Genomic DNA, 21,860 nt, shown 5'->3' with positions numbered 1-21,860 from the left:
TTTATATAAATGGAATCATACAATATGGTATGTTTTGTGTCTGGCTTCTTTCCTTTCATAGGTCATTTTCATCTGTGGTGCAACATGTATTTACACTTTATTCCTTTTGTGATAATATTCCATTTTATGGATAGACCACATTTTGTTTATCCAGTCGTCCATGGATGGACATCTGGGTTCCTTTCAGTTTTTGGCTATTATGATTAATGCTGCTAAGAATATTCCTGAAGTTTTCGTGTGGATAGTTTTCCATTCTCCTGGGTATACATGTAAGCGTGCTGGGTCTTATGGTAACTCTATATTTAACATTTTGAGAAACTGCCAAATTGTTTCCCAAAGGGCATGTACCATTTCACTAGTCTACAAACAATGTATGAGGACTCTAATTTCTTGACATCCTTATCAATACTTGGTATTGTCTGCTTTTTTTATATTATAGCTATACTAATGTGTAGGAAGTGAAATCTCATTGTGGTTTTGATTTGTATTTTACTAAAGACTAATGATATTGACCCTCTTTTCATGGGCTTATTGGCTATTTGTTTATTTTCTTTAGAGAAATGCCCTTTCAAACCCTCTGCTCCTTTTTAATTGGATTCTTAGTCTTTCTATTATTCAGTTGTACGAATACTTTGTATATTCTGGATATAAGTCCCTTATATTTGATTTGAAAATATTTTTTCCCATTTTGCAGGTTGTGTTTTCACTTTCTTGATGGTGACTTTTGAAACATAAAAGTTTTTTGTTTTTTGTTTTTTAATTTTAAGAAAGTCTAATTTACCTGTATTTTCCTTTTGTTTTGGTTTCTGGTTTTTGGTGTCATATCCAGAAAACCATTCAATTTTGTAGTTTGATCTCTTACCTTTAGGTCCATGATTTTTTTATTGAGTTAATTTTTTGATATAGTGTCGGGGAGGGATCCAACTTCATTCTTGAATATGTATTTCCAGTTTTTCTAGGACCATTTTTTTGAGAAGATTCTTCTTTGCTCCATTGAACTGTCTTGGTAACCTTGCCAAAAATCAGTTGACTATACATCTTAGGATTTATTTCTGAATTTTCAATTCTATTCCATTGATCTATCATTATATCAGAATCACAGTCTTGATCAATGTACTTTACACTCACTAAGTTTCAAATTGTGAAATGTGAGTGCTCCAACTTAGTTCTTTTTAAAGATCATTTGGCTCTTTTGAGTCCCTTGCATTTCTGCTTAAATTTTAGGATAAGCTTGGAAAGTAATTAAAAAAAAAAAAAAAGGCAGCTGGGATTCTGACTGGGATTGGTTGAATCTGTAGGCCATCTGGGGGAAGTGTCACTGTTTGAACAATATTTATTGTCTTCTAATCCATGAACATGGCATGTCTTTCCAATTATTTAGCTCTTCCTTCATTTCTTTCAGTGAGATTTGATAGTCTTTAGATTCTGAGTCTTGTACGCCTTTTGTTAAATTTTATTCCTAAATAAATTTTATTCTTTTTTATGCTATTAAGAATGGAATTGTTGGGGTGCTTGGGTGGCTCAGTGGGTTAAGCCTCTGCTTTCGACTCAGGTCATGATCTCAGGGTCCTGGGATCGAGCCCCGCATCAGGCTCTCTGCTCCTCAGGGAGCCTCCTTCCCCCCTGCCCCTGCCTGCCAGCCTCTCTGCCTACTTGTGATCTTTCTCTCTGTCAAATAAATAAAATCTTTAAAAAAAAAAAAAAAAAGAATGGAATTGTTTCCTTAATTTCATTTTCAAAATACTCATTACTAGTGCATAGAAACACAATTGATTATAGTATATTGTCCTTATGTTTTGCAAAATTCACCTACTAGCTCTAATATCTTCTTAGTGTATTCCTTGGGACTTTCTATAAACAAGATCAGTCATCTTCAAATAGAAATAGTTTAATTTCCAACAATGGTTGTTAAATTGTCTATTCTACCCTTCAATTCTGCCATGTTTTTGTTTAATATAATTTGGGACTCAGTGTTGGAGGAGTAATGTGATTATCATAATTAAGTATTCCTGATGGATTGATACTTTTATTTTCATAAAATGTCATTCTTTACATCTGGTAATAGTTTTTATCTTAAAGTCCATTTCATCTGAATTAGTATGGTCACCCCAGATCTCTTTTGATTTGCTGCTTCCCTGCTATACATTTCCCTATCCTTTTACTTTCAACTTATTTGTGTCTTTGCTCCAAGTGTGTCTTCTGTAGACAGGATATAGTTGGATGATAGTTTTGTTTTGTTTTGTTTTTTACCTATTTTGCCAATCTCTGCTTTTGATTGAAGTGGTTAATCCATTTACATTAATTAATCCCTGGTAAGGTAGGATTTATAGCTGCCATTTTGTTATGTGTTCTCTATATATCTCATATCTTTTTTGTTTCACCATTCATCCATAACTGTCTTTTTTTGTGTGTTACTTTGATAGGATACTTACTTGATAGGATACTGTTTTAATGTCCTGGCTGTTTGTTTTACCACTTTTTTTTTTTGCTGTTGTTGTTATTTTCTTAGTGGTTGCTCTGGGTATTAAAATCAACATCCTAACTTACTCTAGCAAATTCTTCATTTCAATTTTTGTACTTTTCAACTCTAGAATTCCCATTGGGTTCTTTTTTATAGTTTTTCTCTCTTTTTTAAGATTTATTTATTTGAGAGTGTACGTGTGTGTGTGTGTGTGTGTGCGCATGATCGGGGGAGAGGCAGAAGGAGGGGGAGAGAAAATCACAGGCCAACTTCCTATTGAGCATGGAGCCCAATGTGGGGTTCAATTTCACAACCCTGAGATCATGACCTGAGCCACAACCAAGAGTCGGATGATTACCCACCTAAGCCACAAGATGTCCCTAATAGTTTCTATCTCTTTATTAATATTCTCTATTTGGTAAAACATCATCTCATATTTTCCTTTAATTATTTAGATATACTTTCCTTTAGTTCTCTTAAAGTCTTTGTCTATTAAGTCCAACATCTGGTATACTTCAGGAATAGCTTCTTTCCCTGATTGCCACCCACCGCCTCACTCTCCCCTCCCCCACCGGGTGTAGGCCATACTCTCCTATTTCTTTAGAAAACTGGACAGTTTAGGGGAAAAAAATATGATATGTTACTCTGGAAATATGATTTCCTCCCCTCCCTCTACTTAGAGTTTATTGTTGTTGAAGTTTTTATTGTTGTTGCTGTTTGTTTGCTTAGTGACTTTCTTAAAATAATTTTGTGAAGTATATATTCTGTGTCATGTGCAGTCCCTGAAGTGTCTGTAAGTGGTCAGCTCATGATTAGATTTCTTAAATTATTGCAATCAATAAGTCTCCCAGCCTTTGCCAAAGAGCTCTGAAAAGGGGAAGGGGTACTTTCTTGCTCAGCCACATAGCTGCGAACTCTACCTTATCCTTCATTTCCTTCTCACACAGAGACTCAAGGTCACCAGAGGTAAGAAATTGGAGCTTTTTTGGGTCTTTCCCGGACATGTACTCAGGCCTGCACTTACATGTGGACTTCTAGATTTTCAAGAATATGTGGAGCTTTTCAAAACCCTCTATGGACATCTCATTACCCAGTTTTCCCTTTTTAATATTTTGCTTCATCTCTTGATGAAGATCCAACTGCTCCAACTGCTATTAGCAACTCAGAGACCTGCCGTGTTAAACAATGTCGCTGATAGTTTTTAACAAACACCCTAGAGAAAAGGCTGTTTGTACAGAGTGAGCCTTTAGTCAAGTCAAATAAAGACAAACTGTGAGACAAGTCAAATAGTAACATTTCTCTGGGAAAGGAGACTTTGAGGACTTTCAAAACCATTTCCCTCTTTCAGTGGCTACTAGGTTACTTGTTTTTATAGCTACCATACTTATGAACCTGTTGGTTTTCCAGACTACTACAGAACAGGGAAGAGTGGAATGGAGTGAGACCAAGTTAAAATACCACAACATTCACCATCCTTACCATGATTTTGGAATAAACACTCTTCAGATTACTACAAACCTTTGGTTAATTTCCAGAGTTCTGAAAAAGTTGCTTTTAGTGATTGTTGCCAATATTCTTACTGCTTTTATGGAGGAGTGAATTTTTTTATGTCCTCACTCTTCCTTTTCAAAATTGATTTCTCACATATTTGTATTTTTAATCTAAATAAATTTTTATCTTCAAAGTGTGTAATCATGACATGGGTTGAGTCAAAATGTAGCTATGGCAAAGGATGTTGTTCCTTTTGAAGTCCAAAACAGTTGTTAACCAAACCCAGATGTGAGTCACCAGAAATCTTCTTGTAGAAAATTACTTAAAATTATAATATGAAATTTATGAGGATACAAATGCTAATCCCCCAAGTATTGCATTTCAGCAAATATTTATGGATTCCATATCACATGCAAATATCCATGTCAGTTGCAACAGAAAATCCAAAGATATGATATGCATAGTCTGCTCTGTAAAGACTTGAGGAATACATACATGCCAGAAACTAAATAATGACAAAGATATAGGCCTCCCATTGGTCCATAGGCAACATGAGCCCAGGTATAAATAGGACCACAGTAATGCTAACAAAAATTGTGTCTTTGCCTCTCACCCTGTTTGTGAGTTGCAGAAACTCCAAATCTCATCTTTCTACCCCTTCATGTTTCCCTTCACATCCTGAGTTCTTTAAGAGGTATTCCACCCTTTAGACCTGGCTTAACCCAAAAGCTGTCAGGTCTAGAGCAGATAAAGAATAAGGTCCAAGCTAATCCTGCTTAGCAGAGGTTTATTGGGCTGTACAGCAAAATCCTGGGCTCCATGACATAAAGTATCTGTTTTCATCTCCTCTACAAGCAGGAAGTGAATCTTCCTCCAAAAAGTAGTTCAGACTCCCTCTTCATTCTACTTGGTGTGATCTTTGCACTCAGGCTGAGCAAGATTTTATCCCCACTCTCTCCTTGTGAACCTCAAGATTTTAGACAATAGTAATCGCTTTATGTTCTATTTGTTAAATGGAGGAGTAATGCCTATCATTTGGTTTGTAAATTAAATAAGATAAAATATTTACATTGTCTGGCCCAGAGAAAATACTCCTGGCATGTTCCCCCATGTTCTCCAAGCAAACAATCCCCAGTTGGATCATCTGGAGGGGATGATTCTCATCCTGATGGTTCTCCCGATTTGTGAAGACAACAGTTTTGCCTCATTCTTGTCTTACCTCACATGACACCAACTCCGAGAGGCCCTCCCTGACCACCCATCCAAAAGAAACTCCCTACTAGTCCTTCTCTGTCCCATGCTGAGGGTGACCAGTAATCCCAGTCTGCCTGGAACAAGGGGGCCTTCCAGGATGTTGGACTGTCTGTGCTAAAACCAGGACAGTGCTAAGCAAGACTGAAGACATTGGTGGCACTTCCACCATCCTGCCTTTTTTTTTTTTTTTTCCTTTTTTCCTAGTCTTTGTCACTTTTCGGTATTCACTTCACTCATCTGTGCTCTCGTTTCTTTCCAACTGAAATGGAAACCCCTTGAGGGGAGGGACGGGATTTTCTCTGTGAGCCTCACAGCTATATTTGGATGACCTGGGTGCTCACAACACTCCTGGGTAGACAGTAGGCACTAAAGAGCTGCTTGTTGAAAGACTGAATGAATTGTTAATTAATTGATTTTTTTTTTTAATGCTCACCCTTCTATTTTCTCAGTTATGCATTCACATAAATGCATAAGGAACACAAAGTTTTGTATGACACCACAATTCATTTTGTTAAAAAAGCATTTAGTTTGGCTATAACAACTGAGCGAGTTATAAGCCCTTGAACCTGTGTGGCAGTGAGAACTTCAGACAGCTGTGTTCCTTTTCTTCTGATCCCCAACAATATAATTAAAAAGGATTCACTGAAATGTAGACGTTTCTACCATTTACCCTGGAATGTTGGCTCTCGCCAGTATAACCTAGTCTGTAAATACAAGATTAGCGTCTGTGAAGGGAAAGAGCTCATTCTGTAAAACTGCATTCAAAAGGAAATCTCCACCTCTTTTTCCATGAGAGAAGATGCAGCATTATTCGTAAGACCCATAATTACCTCAAATGTTCCACCAAGATAGAAGAGCTACAAATGTTAAAACGCAATCTGAGACCACAGCTTTGGACTCGGAGATAAAGATGATGCCCTTTTCCCCACGATCAGTTTACTATATAAATGAGAAGACATAAAGTAGTTTTAGATTTAATTAAAGTAATTGACTGAATTGCGTTTTGTAGTTGTGATTGTCATTAACATTCTTGACCTCTCTGTCACAGAGATGTGCCAGAGAATTTTTCCAATGGATATTTATTATGAATATTATCATCAATAAGCACCATCAACATATTAAAATTAATTTTAACTTCTTTATGGAAGACTGGAAAGCGCACCCAGCTGCTAAAAACCATCCATTCTAAATCATTCGTTATCGATTCAACATGGCTAAACCTCGAGTACAACTAATAGGGAATTTTATGTGTGTGTAGGCAAGTTTCTATAGATAGATATTTCATTTTATTTTAGATCTAACTCTGGTTATATTAATCACAGAACCATATTTTCCCCGAGCCCTGGGATTCACTTGAAATTCCCAGCACTGGCAGGGAGTCCTCACGCTGCTTTTCTTTATGTCCACGTGCGTACTAAGCGACACATGGACGTTTGGGCTTATTTTGACTGCTTGCAAAGAGCTTAATAAAAGACAGGCTTGGGTGCATCAAAAGAACTTAGTCCACAGGTGTTCTGAGTTGGGCTAACTTGTATGTAGAGCAAACAATTAAGCGCTGGAATTTGAGACTCTAACTTGTATCAGTTGAGCACCTGTCCCGAAGGGAGGAAAACACCTTTCATTACATTACCCGCGGGCATGTCGGCTCTGGGCTGTGTAGAGTTACAGCAGATCCTATTCAGGCACGCTGGCTGAGATGCGACTGCTCCTTCCGTGAACCCTGCCAGGGGCTTCAAGTTGAACTCCTTCAGAGAGTATCTCCATCTCTATCTCCATCTATCCGTGCCATCCGCAGCGCTGGCCTCTCCGTATCTCTTCCTACGCCGATCACTTACTGAGCATCCGCTCTACGCCCGGCACCGGGCAAGAAAGGTTTTCAATAGGGCACTGCGTCTCCTTTCACCCAGCAACACTACAAGGCTTGGAAAGGCTAAGTAATGGGCCCTGGGTCATGTAAGAGTCAGTGGTAGTATCGGGATTCAAAGCCGGGTCTGCCGGACTCCAGAACCCTTGTCTTGATCACCATGCCTGGGTGGATGGCGCTGTCCATGCCAAGCTGGAGGAGGGGTTTCACCCCCTTGATCTTGGCTTACTTCTCTTGCCTTTCCTTGTCAGAGTTCCTCAGCCTGTGGACTTCTCACATTTCCTTCATAACTCTGCCTGAATTTCATCTTTTTTTCAAAGACTATATATATAAAAATATATTTAAATATAATATAATATAATTAATAATAATTATAAATTATATATATTTATATTTTATATATACATATATATGTGTGTGTATATATATGTGTGTGTGTGTATATATATATATATATATATATATATATACATATACATATATTTGAGAGAGAGCAGAGTAGGGGAAGGAGCAGAGTGGAGGGAGAACCAGACGCCCCAGTGAGTGCAGAGCCTGATGCAGGGCTTAATCCCAGGACCCTGGGATCATGACTTGAGCCAAAACCAACAGTAGGTCACTCAACCAGCGGAGCCACCTAGGCACCCCTTGAATTTCATCTTGACACAGAGGGCTTCCCTGACCTCCCCAGCCATCTGTCCCTGCATCCTACTGGGATTGTCTTACAGCACATAGCACCACTCGGGGTATTAGAGATGCATTTGTTGACTTGCTTGTTTTCTGCCTTCTCAGAGAGATTTGAGCTCCATTATGATAAAGATGCTTGGCTCTTGTTACCTTTGTAGCACAGCGGCCCGTAACCATGCCCAGCACATAGTAGGTGCTCAATAAACACTAGTGAATGAAAAATACATATGCATATACATATTATTCCTTGTTCTTAATTCACATGTATTTACTATGGAAAACCCAAAAGGTCCCTTGACGTGTTATTTTGCTGAATTATCACATCATAGATAATCACACATCAAGATTCAAGAGAAACTTCACCTAAAGCAGGTAGTGGTAGAACCACTGATTCTACCCAGCCCCTGATTGGTAGCCGCAGGTGACCTGATGTCCCGGTGTGTAGACCAGGCCAGCAAGTCAGCCCCAAGCAAGTACTAAACACCTCTTCACACAATGCACCACATTTGCACTGAGGCAGAAATAGGATACATTGGACTAATTCCTTGTTTGCTGATGGGATTTACTATTAAAATCCGGGTGGACCAGAAAATCCAGGGAGCCTGGCCGTTAGAGCCACAAGGCTTCCATCTCCAGGAGGAAGACGGTTCCTTGCTAGGCAAAGGGTACACTTAATAGGCCTCTTTGGATGCCAAATATCAGAATATTCAGAAATGTTGACAGCCTGGAACATTGGACAGGTGCAGTCACCATAACAAACAAAGGGAGAACTGTTTTTGCAGTAGTAAATTATGATGGCAACACTGGGTGTGGTAATAGCAACTGACACGTATCAGTTGTTTACAATATGTCAGATATCCTACATGATCTCATTCAATCTTCACAGCACCTCCGACGAGGACCGAGTTTATTATTCCTATTTTACAGATGAGAAAACTGAGACTTACAGAGTCTGGGTAGGTCACCCACCGTTATGCAGCTGGTTAGTTGAAATGTGACTGACGTGATTGTTTTATTCCAATGCCCGTGTTCTTTATAATTTCAACTTTCAATGTAAAAAGTAGACCACAAATCCTTTCGAGAGAATTCTAAGCTAATTTTTGTGACTGCAAAGATGGAAAGAGTAATGTTGTGAGCATAAAAGGGAACAATTCGAGGCAGTAAATAAATACCACATGGTCCAGCTTAAAAATGCTTTAAAAGTGAGAAAAAGAGCAACATCAGTCTGAGCTGGGATTATCACAGTGGGCTTCACAAAGGAGGTGACATTTGAGTTGGATATGCTTAGAGGGAGAAGAAAATGAGGAGTTCTGCAAAAGGAGAAACAGCATAAAGAAAGCCATGCCAGGAGAAATTCAAAAGGTATGTTTGGGGTTAAGTAGACCATCCGGGCAAAAGTGAGAAGCTTACCCAGAGTTGTGTTGCCCAAGCTTTTCATCATGGTGATCTTGGCTGTTACGCATAGAAAGGGATTTGATGTTAACTGTGCTTGGGAAATGCTAAGTTAAAAGAAATTTTGCAGGACTTCTCAGAGCCTTGAGTGAGGTTAATTGCATTGTGACTTTCAAGAAGAGGATGGCATTATAATGCTGGATTTGTTTTACCAATTTATTTGACTAGTGGACCCCCCTCCCCATTTCCCTACAGAGCCCCGGTTAACATCTCACTGAACTGGGCATTCTGTGGAACCAGTTTGGGAAGCTCCACTGTGCAAACATCATGGCTCACAGGCCAGGGAAGACTGACAGGCACCATTCCACAGAGGCCTTTGTTAACTCTGTTTAAGGAGGTCTGTAGCTATCGCATTCAGGAGCTGATGAAGCCTTCCAGGCCGGGACATGATATGAGCAATTGTTCGAGAAGACTCGTCTGGAAGCAGAGGAAAGCATTAAGACCCAGGACAATCAAAGAGAATGACTATGTGGTCCAGTTGTGAGGTCATGAGTGTCCAAACTAAAGAAAAGACCCTTCAACCATTCCCATCACTCCATTTTCTTGTTGCCAATTGTCCTTGTGCACTCATTAATTTCCTGAGGTTGTTTGAAAACCCATGGCCATGGGCAGTAGGGAGAAATGGGCATCTGGAGAATGCTGTTCGGAGGTTGGGAGAAAACTCCTGGAAGCTAATCTGATCATATCATTCCTTTAAAACCCTTCCATGACTCCTCGTTTCTCTTACCATTCAAGATAAAATACTGCCCCGGCCTACAAGGGCGTGCCCATTTCTCCATCCCACACCTCATATCAGTCTCCCCTTTGCCCATATTCCCAACGGGACAGCAAGGGCCATCCCTCCATGGATGGCGTCATCTGTCAGCCCTGCGAGGTCAGGAACACGGTGCTTTTACTTATCCCAGTGCCCAACACATAGTAGGAGCTCCCTAATTATTGTTGAGTGAGTGGATGGATGGACAGTTTATCCACTGAAACAGATGTGGTGTGTTCTGAGATTCTTTCTGGCAGATTCTACCAGCTTCCAGACCAATCCCCCAATATCAAGCCTAACACATTATAAAATAAAACCTTTCGAGTGTATATATAACTCTTTCTGTTTGACTTCATATCTCACATGACCTCTCATGTTTCTGTGAGTCAGAATCTCCAGCTGGCAAGGATTCTATTTGTCATTTTTCCACAGGCAGAAACCCAAACACCACAATCCCTGGTCGCTTTATCCGTTTTCCTATTCACAGATCACCCCACGGGAGGCATCGTCGAACATCTTCCACACACATCCGTTTAATGTCTTGCCTTCCCTTCCTGACTGCTAACACCTGTTGAGTTATGAAGCCAAGAGTGTTTCTACTCAATGTACTTACCTTTCCTTGAGCAAAATTTCAGGGGGAGTTTGAATCAGGAAGGTCACAGCAGATACCTGCCCCTGCCTCAGACTCCCCGGGAATAGAGACCTTCCTTACCGAGTTGCTGTGCACAGATTAAACCACACCGTTTGCTTTCCACATTTCAAAAGAATATTCGAGATCCTTGAAGGCTTCCAGGCTTAGCCCAAACTAGATTTTTCTTCTTGTCTTCCACTTCGTCTCTCAATGAATGTAGCCTGAGTTGTAAGGAGTTTCAATGTCTAGAATCAAATATTATTTTATTTTTACTCCCGTTTTTCATTGCCCAAAGTCTACTTTATGCAGTTGCTCTCACTGTTCACCTCGTCCTCAGGCCAGCCAGTTCGACATTTCAACTTGTGTAGAGCGCCTAGACACCCATTCGAATTTTAAAGGGTGGAGGTGGGATGACATTTGGACATTTACGCCATGAAGTCAATTTTGTTGCTACTACTCTTTCTGAGACAAATTTGCAGAGACCAATGAATGCTTTGAGTCCCCTTCTGGAAGAAACTTTGTCCTTATTTTTAAAAATGCCAGGTAAGGGGACCTTGTTGACTCAGTCAGTGAAACATCTGCCTTCAGCTCAGGTCATGATCCCAGGGTCCTGGGATCCTGCCCTGCATCAGGCTCTCTGCTCAGCAGGGAACCCATTTCTCCCTCTGCCTTCCCCTCAGCTCACACGCTCTCTCTCTCTTCCTCTCTCTCTCTCTCAAATAAATAAATAAAATATTTTTTTAAACGCCAGGTAAATCCAAGGACAAAAGGTATTACACACAGACCTGAGCACCCTGCTGGGCTTAGAAACATTTCTCTGCGATGCTTCCAGAAGGCATTCTGCCCTGATGATTCAATCCCAGGCACACAAGGGCCCCCGCACCCCACCTCTCACAGCTAGAAAATATTTCTCTGCATCTCTAGGCTAGCACTTAGGCCAGAAGTAGGGAGAGATTGTCACAGAATACCATCAGCCTACTGAGCTGTCCTCGGGTGTCGTTTACAGAGTTTTGTCCCAAGAACTGTCTAAAATGACCTATCTGGCCACCCTCTGCTTTCCCTTTGTCTCCAGAAACCCCTGGAATGTTCTCCAAGATGCCTGAAAGTAAAATCAAAGTTCTGCTCCTTGGCATACGCTGCCCAACAGTAGTCAGTCAACATTATCACCTGTCTTTGGACATGGCCCTGAAAAGTTACACTTGACCCAGCGACCTATAGGTGAATTGTAGGTTATATGTAATTACACTCGTGAGCCAGTGTCAGTCACAAACCTTCCTATTTCACTCCCAAATACCGTGAAACCCCTTAAGGGAGTCCTCTGATTATACTGTGGAGGTTTGTAGGAACCAACTAGGGTAAATAATTAGACTATATTTTTAATTAATATTGCAGTGCCTTCTAGCGCAAAGATATTTAAGATTGCGATCGTATTGGAGTAACAGTAAGTGGAGAAACAGTCTTGCTCTTGATGAAGCGAGGAAGAACAAAGAAAGTTTTGTCAGACTGACAAAAATACCCGGCAATTTTGGCAATCTTATGTCAAAAGTTTCTAGTGTGTTTAAAGGAAGTTTTCAATTTAGCTAATGCTCTGTTTGCCAAAATGAATATTGGTCTCTATTACCAAAAATAAATCCGGAGAAAATGAAAGGCAGGTACTGTACATTTCTAGTTGGCATAACTGGAAAACTTTTTGTAATCATGTGAACTTTATGGAAATAAAAACAATTAACACGGACTTCATAATGGGCACCATTTCAGTTTTTGTTTCATTAAGCTTCATAAAAATATAGGCTCATGAAAAAGCCAGTTCAATTAAAATGTGGACTTTTCATTATTTTTAACACATTTTACCTAGTTTTAATTGATGAAAGTGTTACGTATTTTGCCAACCCAAGAATTTTTCACACTTCTTTAATTCAAACCAGCTTGATTTTTGCAATTCAAATAGACAGGTTACTATTTGGCATTAACTGGAAATCAAATAAAGCAATAGTAAAATTTATTAAATAGATCACAATGCATACATTATTTCCTAAAGAAATTTATTTTATACATTCAAAATACAGCAAATCAATTTCTGTTTTACCATGGCTAATCCTTACAACTCCTGAACGAGGAAGATACTAAGATTCTATGAATATGATTTTACAAATGAGAAAATCCAATCCAAAGTGACCTAACTTGCCCAAGGTCATACAGCAAGTGCAAAGTCCAGAATCCTAACACAGGTAATCTGAACACTTGTGTAACTTCTGTAGGCTTAAGATAATGAGCTCCTTGAGCAAGGGTTGTGTCTTTCTCTTTCTTTACTCATTTACTTTTACTTTATATATATATATTTTTTGTTTGTTTGTTTGTTTGCTTGCTTTTCCCTGTGCACTGTTCCTGGACAAGGCAGGTGTTAGTATATATAGTTAATGGTTTGTATTCAGCTTTCTATTCAACATAGCTCTCTACAACATGCATTGCTATACATTTATGGTCAAGAAACACTTAATGGGCACTCTACTGACACCTAAGACACTGTTAGGTAGTCAAGGGTTATCTGAAGCATCATAGAAAGATAAAATTATACTCATGCATATCTTGAGCTACAGATTAGTATCTCCAGCTGCAGATGCAGTGACCAACTCTATTTGTAGGTCTTATAGACACCACAATTCTATCACATCCCAAATTAATTTTTTCATCTTCTACTCAAAATTTCTCTTCTTCGCCAAACTTCTCAACTAGACCCCGGGGAGTCACCCACAAATTTTTTTTCATTCACCCCCATATGGTCACAGAGTACCTATTCTCCCTGTCAGTTATCTTTCCATTACATTTCCTTCTTTACATCTTCAGTGCCGTAATTCTGACCCTTATTTTCTTTAGCCCAGAAGATTTTAACAGCTCAATTACAGGTCAGCTTGTATCCAGCCTGTCACAACTGGCTTTCTTCCTCCCAGGTGCCCCAAAGCTTCTTTCTGAAATAGAAATCATTCACTTCTTAAAGAGTGCAGATAGCTGCCCCTACCTTAAAGAAGTATTTTCCATTGTGAGACCCAGGGAACCCTGAAAGCACCGTGAATAGGAAAAGACAGATAGGTTTAAGGCAGGCTCTTGGAATTTATAATGTAGAGTAACTGAGTAAAGGCCCTGAGAAGTCCTGCAAGAAAGAACCCCATCCAACAGCCTAACCCACTGTTCCCTCTATCTAATGAAAACGCATTTATTTATTTTAATTGGTATTGTTTTCACAGACAATACTAATTAACATCTCAAGGAATCAGCATTCTTCCCAGGATAGCTTGCAAAAAGACCGTCCCACCAGATAAATTAGTGGAAAGGACTCATTATCAACCACCTCTCTCGACCAATTACCCCACATTCATGGGGTAATCGTTCCAAGGCGATGACATACTCTTTGTCAAGGTAAACACGAAACTCCTTCAAAATAGAATGCATTTCCCCCAATTTTTCAACCTGAAGAACTCTTCCTAACAACTTCAAGACCCAGCTCAAATATCGTCACCAGCTCGCTAAAGCATTCCTCCAGTCGCTCCTTTGTGCTCTTCTGCTGTAGACCATCCTTCTAAAACTGCATGCGTTTGTTCACAGTATGACCTTCCCTACAAGGTTATTAGACCCCTTTTATATTTGCATCTGAAGTACCTCGCACCGTTTCTAGTATATCGTGGAAACTCAACAAATGGGGATTGAAGGGAGATTTCACTGTCTGCTCACCCAATAGCTTACAGAGAGAAGGTGTCAATGCCTATTTGTTATCAAATGTCTCAAGAGAGGTCAAATCGACTTTAAAGAACCTGCCACCTGGAGGGATTACAGCTGAGACAAAGGGATTTTCCTATGGGACGTGTGGCTCTAACTCAGGCACTCTAACTAGCGCCCGTCAGCTAATCCAACCAGCAGAATGCTCATTCCTCCCTGCCCCCCCACTTCATGAGCACCTTTTCCATCTGTATTTCACTAGAAGGGGACAGTCTTCCCCCAGGGAGGAAGAGACAGACTTTTCACCCCCAGATACAACTAACCGGTGGAAGGCACTAGTGTGCACAAGGCAAAATGCTGGTCACCCACTGAGGGCAGGTCCTCACTCGCAAATATCTGGTACCCCATGGCTCCAAGAATTACAGCAACTTCCTTACTACTCACTGGAAGACACGATCCATTGAGGAGAAATTCGAGCTCTTCTTCTCTAGCTCCGAAGAAGTTAATTTCCAAACAGTTGCGTCCAATCCTTTTCAAGGATGAGGCAGATCTGGAAATGACTCTGCGACTTGCCAGCTCAACAAGCCCTTTCACCTTTTGCCACAGCCTTGTCCTAGTCTGTCAGATGAGGATAAATGAGGCAGCGTTTGAAACCATTGGACACCCTCCTTGGCACCTGGCGGGGCCATCAATAAAAGTGTATTACATTTGATTCTGCTTCTCCCGAATTTTACACTTTATAAAAACAAAAAGAGGAACCTCTTACATGAAATTAATAACCCAACTCAAAAATCTATTACTAAGTATATTTTGGACAGATCTATTTGTCTCTGCCACTCTCCCTTTTAAATTAAAATTAAAACACATTCTTTAAAAAGCCCTCCTCATTCAGAACAACATGCAGAATTACGCCTCGGAGCCACACATCTTAGCGCTGACTCAATGTATTGCACAAAGTTTAGCAACATGAGACCCCAATGTCTTTAAGGTAAGGCCTGGATAGAGCACGTGCATGGCGTATCAATGATTTGATCCTGTTGTCAGAGAGTTAGAAACTGTGGTTGGAATCTCACAGGACACAAACGTTTCTTTCACAAGATTGGGGCCTTCCAAGTTATTTCCCATTGTTTTGTGAGGGAGTCAGAGGCATGAGGCAATTTAAACAAGCTAGACAGGGAGCAAGCCACAGCTCGCACTGGGGACTGGACCAAGTCACACACAAAGAAAGCCTGCGCCGCTGTGTGTGTAAGGACAGCAACCCCCAGGAGCATGTGTTCTCCCAGGCTTGGAGTTAATGAGGCCATTGGTTTCCTCCTTTTCCTTTCCAGAGACTATCATGATCAATTTGCATGATGATTATGGAAAAAATTAAAACACTATTCCCAAAGATCAAGTTAATAAAGGCCTCTGAGACTTGGAACGTCCTGGAGGAGAAGGGTATCTATTTCAATGAAAGGGGGACAAGCATTTGAGATGAGCTGCTGTTTAAGGCAATGAAGCAATGGTGAATTCCTACCCCCTCCCCCTCCTTTTTTTTTTTTTTTAATTCATAGCGTCTTACATCTCGATTAGACCTCTCTCCCTTAAGAGCACATCACGAATTTAATACAGATTCAGAGGGAAATCAAAAGAGTGGGGGAGGGTATTCGAATAAAGGCAAGAGAAGTATATGAGTTGGTAGAGTCCTCTTGTAGCTGAAAAGCCATTTGCTTTTCCGTGACAGATCCCACGTTTCTAGATTCAAACTGAAAAGCATCCATTTCTCCTTTGATGCTTCAAGCCCGCCTCGGAGATAGACATTGACAGTGACCCCCCCTCCCTCCTGAGGAGCCCCAGATCTGACCTTGCTACCTCACTGAAGGCAAGCGCCTCACCGACAGACCAGTGCCTCATTCAGTTCAGTTTTTACCCTGTTCCTGTCTTTAACGGGGAACTGGATCCTGCTTTTTCCTTCTAGGGAGTCTTGCATTTTCTGCTCCATAGAGAAAGGGTGGAACCCCCTTGGCAGCTGGCTTGGAGGACGACACCCACGAAAACGGTCCCTGTCCTAATTCCCCTTCTGACAGCATCTCCACTTTGTAGGCAGTTGTCGTCAAAGGCCCAAGGGATTAAGAGGAAAACATAGGAAATGAGCAAGTTCTACTTGCTTAAGATGGTTCTTCTTGGTATCACTACAAAATGGGACAAAATAAAAATGCAAGACAGAAGAGATACCTGGGTGACTGAGTCAGTGAAGTGTCTGTCATGGGCTCAGGTCCCTGGGATCAAGTCCCCAATCGGGCTCCCGCAGGGAGCCTGCTACTCCCTCTGCCTGCCGCCCCCCTGCTTATGAACACGTTCTCTCTCTCTCTCTTTCTGACCAATAAATAAATAAATAAAATCTTTTTAAAAATGCAAAGCAGAAGACTGTGCAGTTCCTCCATCTATTATGGATTTTACTTTTAGCATCCAAACCGTCTTTATAGAATTAGCAACAAGAAAAGCAGTGAAACCAACAAACACTCGATATCACAACTAACTTCCCCCCGCAAATCATTCTCAATGTCTCTATTCCATCCCCCTTACCCAGTGGTGAGCAAAAACATACATCTCCTTCCTTAATAATTTGTGTTACTATTTCTCCATGCTTTTCCCTAATTCATACTACTGTGGATACCCCATAGTTCATGGTTAAAAATACACACACACACACACACACACACACACACAACAACAACAACAACAAAACCACCTGTAACCTTTAGGTCCAGTAAACCCAGAAGGAATAAAATACTGTATTCTTTATCTACAATGGACTCTGAGAAAGAAGTATTTTAAGAGGAGAAGAGGAGAGGCACCTCGGTGGTGCAGTGGGGTAAGCATCAGACTTTTGGTTTCAGCTCAGGTCATGGTCTCAGGGTCGTGAGATGAAGCCCGGTGTTGGACCCAACATTGGGCTCTCTGTTAAAAGCAAGTCTGCTTAAGATTCTCTTTCCCTCCTGGTCTGACTCTCCTACTCCCACTCTCTCTTTCTGTCTCTAACATACACAAATACATCTTAGGAAAAAAAAAAAAAAAGGAGGCAAGGATACAGTTGTGGTGACTTTTACATTTTAACAATGTATCCATGATGTCTTGCCAATGACTCATGTGGCCTCTTTGCAAGTAAAAGGCACAGCAACACTTCTTGGCACAGCAACCACTGTAATAAATTGGGTTGAAAATCCTTATCCAGTACGCACGTTGTGCCCGGCACTGTGTGAAGCGAGATCCAGCTTCCACCGACTGAGGCCAGCAGCTGGCGCTGGATACACCCAGCTGGAGGAGAGGTGGCCTTTTTTGTCATTCATCTATCCCAAAGGACACAGTTTTTCTTTCTTTTTTTTTTTTTTTATAGATTTTATTTATTTATTTGACAGAGAGAGAGAGAGATCACAAGTAGGCAGAGAGGCAGTCAGAGAGAGAGGAGGAAGTAGGCTCCTGGCCAAGCAGAGAGCCCGATGCGGGCCTCGATCCCAGGACCCTGGGACCATGACCTGAGCCGAAGGCAGAGGCTTTAACCCACTGAGCCACCCAGGCGCCCAAGGACACAGTTTTTCGATAACCATATTTGATTAAGGGAGCTCGGGGCTTAGGCATATAGGAAACTTGTGATCTGACAGCAGTTAATTTAGTGGCAGGTGACATAAATTACCCAAAAAGCAGTCTTTATGGGTCAAAAGTACATAGGGGAGTGGCCATCACTTCCCCTTTATAGGTTATAGATCTAGTCCTTGGGGCAAGCAGAGAGAAGCTGTCCTGTTCAATCCTCTAAAGTCTGAGGTTCGTTTTCCAGATGAGGAAAACAAGGCTCAGAGAAGTGAGTCAACTTCCCCCACTCTGACCATCCAGCAGCTAATAAGTGACCCTAAGATCCTGTTCCTCCCCCAGGTAGAAGGACCCAGAAGAGCGAAGGTGGGGAGGTCTGATGGGAATGTGTGGTTTTTAGCATGAATCTCTAGTGCCCGGATATTACACTCTCCAGAAATCTTTGTTGAGCTGAACTCAAGAGGGAAGACCAGAGAACCAGATTTTTTTTGAGTAGGTCTGGGGTATCGCATGCAAGGAGGGGCTCGCTCTCAGGGGGACCTCCCTCACATCACTATGGTGTCCACCCTCCTCCCCCACCCACTCCTCACTGTCCCAACATCACTCCCGTGGGGCAAGGACTCTTTGTTTCCAAGTCTCACAGGCAGGAGCAGGTTCAGTCTCACTGACGTCTCCCCTCGGGCCTGCCAGTTGGCCTTCTCGAGGCTCACTGTCATACCTGTGCAAGAGACAGGAAACCTCTTGAGGAAAACTTCCCATCCATCTTCCTGGTGGTCTTTCATTTCTTTGCCAATAAGGCGATCTGCCTCACAACACACTTCAATATATTTGACGTCTGTCATAAAAGCCAGGTCAGGCATATCTGTCTTCTGTTAAAATAAGCCATGCTACCGAGCCTCTTCCTCTGCTGTTAAGGCCCCACCAGAAATAATTATTGACATATTGTCCACACGTCCAGCCAACCCTCTTAATAGGAGCCATAAATTACCGGTCCTGGTTTCCCACACTCCTAGAAGGAAACCAGGTAACACAGGACCAAAAGGAGACACCATGGTATTAGAACATGAAGGGAACACTGTGGCTGATGTGACCTGCTTTAAAGGAATACCTTCCTTTAACATATTTCTAAAGTTGTGGTTGTGGCAATATACAGACGTTTCTCTGGGATGAGGCGTAAATTTTCTCTTAACACTTTACCCAGATGATGCTCATGGGCAGGGAGCACAGAAGAAAGTGGATAGAAGTTTCCTGAGTGGCTGTGACTTCTCTTTACACTTTCCATGGCTCGTCTTTCGGGAATGTTCCTTACGGGGAGAATTCTGGGACACTTGGAATCAGCACACACTGAGAATGTGAGAGGGGAGCCCCATTCGTTTCTCATTCTCATTGCTCCCTTGAGAAGCACCCCCGGAAGGAGCAGGTCTCAGGTCCCCCATAGACCCGCTACTTGGAAAACTTGTCATAAGATTATGAAAATCACTACTATGCTCAAATGTGTTCTTGTTCCTTTGAGCCTCTGCAGGCCAACTACACACGGCAAAATATATACCACTTCACCCTTGGGGAAAGAATGTGGGCATACATACCTCTCCCTGCGGTTCAGGAAGGAAGAACAGAGATGACTTTTATGAAGGAAAAAGGAGTCTAGAAATGCATGTGCTAACTTTGCTGTATTTTTGTTGGGGCAAGGAAGGAGGACTCCTTTTTGAAGATGCTTTTGCGAATGTTCCCACAGGGAAAGAATTGTCAGGAAAGTGACGTTTTAGCAGTTCTGCTGTCATACACGAAACAAAACAAGTTAATCACGACCAATGTTTTACTAATGGCACACAGAGTGGGTGTGTCCGGGAGGAGAGGGGTTGATGTCTAAGAAAGCAAAGATTAAGAGCTAGAAGTGTCCTTTATTGGGTCTACCGGGGTGGGTAGGCTAAGAAAACATCCAAAGATCCATGGTAAGAAACTTTGTTCTCTCTGCAGACCCAGACAGGGCTTTTAAGAACAGAGGAAATGTATGGCAGGCAGGAGAGAAACCCACAGATACCAAATAGTGGACACAAGAAAGTAGTATTTCTGGCTGGCAATGTTCTTTCTGGGTCCTTAGTCTCACCCAACTCTTGAATGGATGCCAGACATTTTTATTTGCACATGCATACCCTCTTGCCCCACGTTAACATGAGAAATCGACTGTCTTGTTCAAACTGGAATAAATTGTTGAAAACACTGTAAGTGCGTTAAGTGTCTTCTTCAGAATCAGGAAACCATCTATCATTTGGACTTTGAGTCGGAGCGTTGTAAAGAGAAACTTGTTCTTCACGGTGATGCTGCTAAACTAGGAATAAAAAGTGTTGTTGAGAGAGATGTTTTAGCAGAATCTGGGGGAAAGATTAACTCTACAAGAAGCAGAGGAAATAGCCAATTTCCCCTTGTCCACCCCACTCAACTCAAACCACCCCAAACTGTCAGTGGATGTGAAATGAGGGGAAGCAGCTAATTTGATGACCAGGAAAAACACAGACGCTTAAGGACGTGAAGATAAGAGTAAGGCAACCCATGTCACTAACTGCAGGCAGATCAGTTGCAGAAGTGAAAAAGCATCAGTCATGCCAAATGACTCGGAAGATGGGTTCCACACTAAGGGTTTCCAAAGCGAAGAGTAGCTCATTTTATCGCAAGGAGGCATCTGTGTCTGCACGCAAGTGGGAATTCGGCTTCCATTCCAGGGTTTGCGCCACACGAGCACGTCCCATGCTGGCCAAGACTTCCCAGCTTTTCAACAGATGAAGGGGCTTCCACTTCTGATCTCAGCAGAGGGACTGTCACCGGTTAGCTGGTGGTGTGTCACAGCGCCGCGGGGTGAATGGCTGCGAAGAGGCAGGCATTCTGAGACTGAGAAGGACACGTGCAAAGGACCTTAACTGGATGACTGCGCTGGCTTCGGTGCCAGTGACAATGGAAGTCATGCCAGGAAGGTTGTTCGTTCTGTGCCACAGCCACTGGGCAACTGACCCCATATAGAACATTAAGTTCTTTTCTCATGAAGACCTTGGCATGTTGCTTACTTTGGGGCTTGGGGAGGGGAGGGGTCCCACTGAACGTCATCTACACACAGTGGATGTGTTGGGGAAGAATGATCCCCCCTTCTCACCAGATTTTGACATGTCACCGGATGCCTATGGAAGGAATGGGGGGCTCTTTCCATAGGACTGAATATAAGCCAACATAGTGTTTGCCCTTGGGAAATGGCTCGCCTCCACTACGTGGGCCAAGATCCCAAAGGATTGCTCGGGAGCTCGCTGCCCGTGTGCAAAGAATGAAATGTTCTCCAGTCCATCAAGGATGACTTCTTTTGTTTTGGCGATCTGCACAGAAACCCCAGCCCACCTCCTTCCATGGCTGCAATTGTGATTTTCCTTTCATCCCATGCAGCACAGAAAGCAAATGACATGTGTTCAGGTTTTATGCTAACAAGGTCCTTCCCCTCGTCTCACTGATATTTAAACTCACTAAGACCACACACTTCTACGGTGCTGTCCTCATCTGCCTAAGCGCAAATCCGTGCCTGTGGGTGAAGAACTGGATACTACTACCCTGATAGCTGATGATAATATTTCTGCATCCATTGTTAAGCTTCTTAAGTTTCTTCTTCACTTTGGGAGTACTTAGCATATCTTTTGCTAAAAACCATACTCAGTGTGCCTTAGGTAAAGGAAGATTTGATACGACGTTCACGGGAGATTATCTGGACTAAGCTGCCAAGCGGACATCTCAGCCTCGCTCAGCCGGGCTCTCCATAAATGCACCTTTATAAACCTCTCAGGGGTAAACTGGGTCACTTGATGTTGTTTCAGAACATCTGGAAAATAGTCATTGGGGTGGGGAGGGCTGTAAAAGCTCTTCGTGCTCAGGCTCGGGGGAGAGAATGAAAACACGGGTGTGACACATACCAAATGATTCTAAAACCTCCACTGGTTTGTAAATACCCCAACAGCTC

This window comes from Lontra canadensis, unplaced genomic scaffold, assembly GCF_010015895.1.
Source record: "Lontra canadensis isolate GAN:19392208 unplaced genomic scaffold, GSC_riverotter_1.0 scaffold211, whole genome shotgun sequence".
Lineage (NCBI taxonomy): Eukaryota > Metazoa > Chordata > Mammalia > Carnivora > Mustelidae > Lontra > Lontra canadensis.
Note: the sequence above shows the minus strand (reverse complement) of the source record.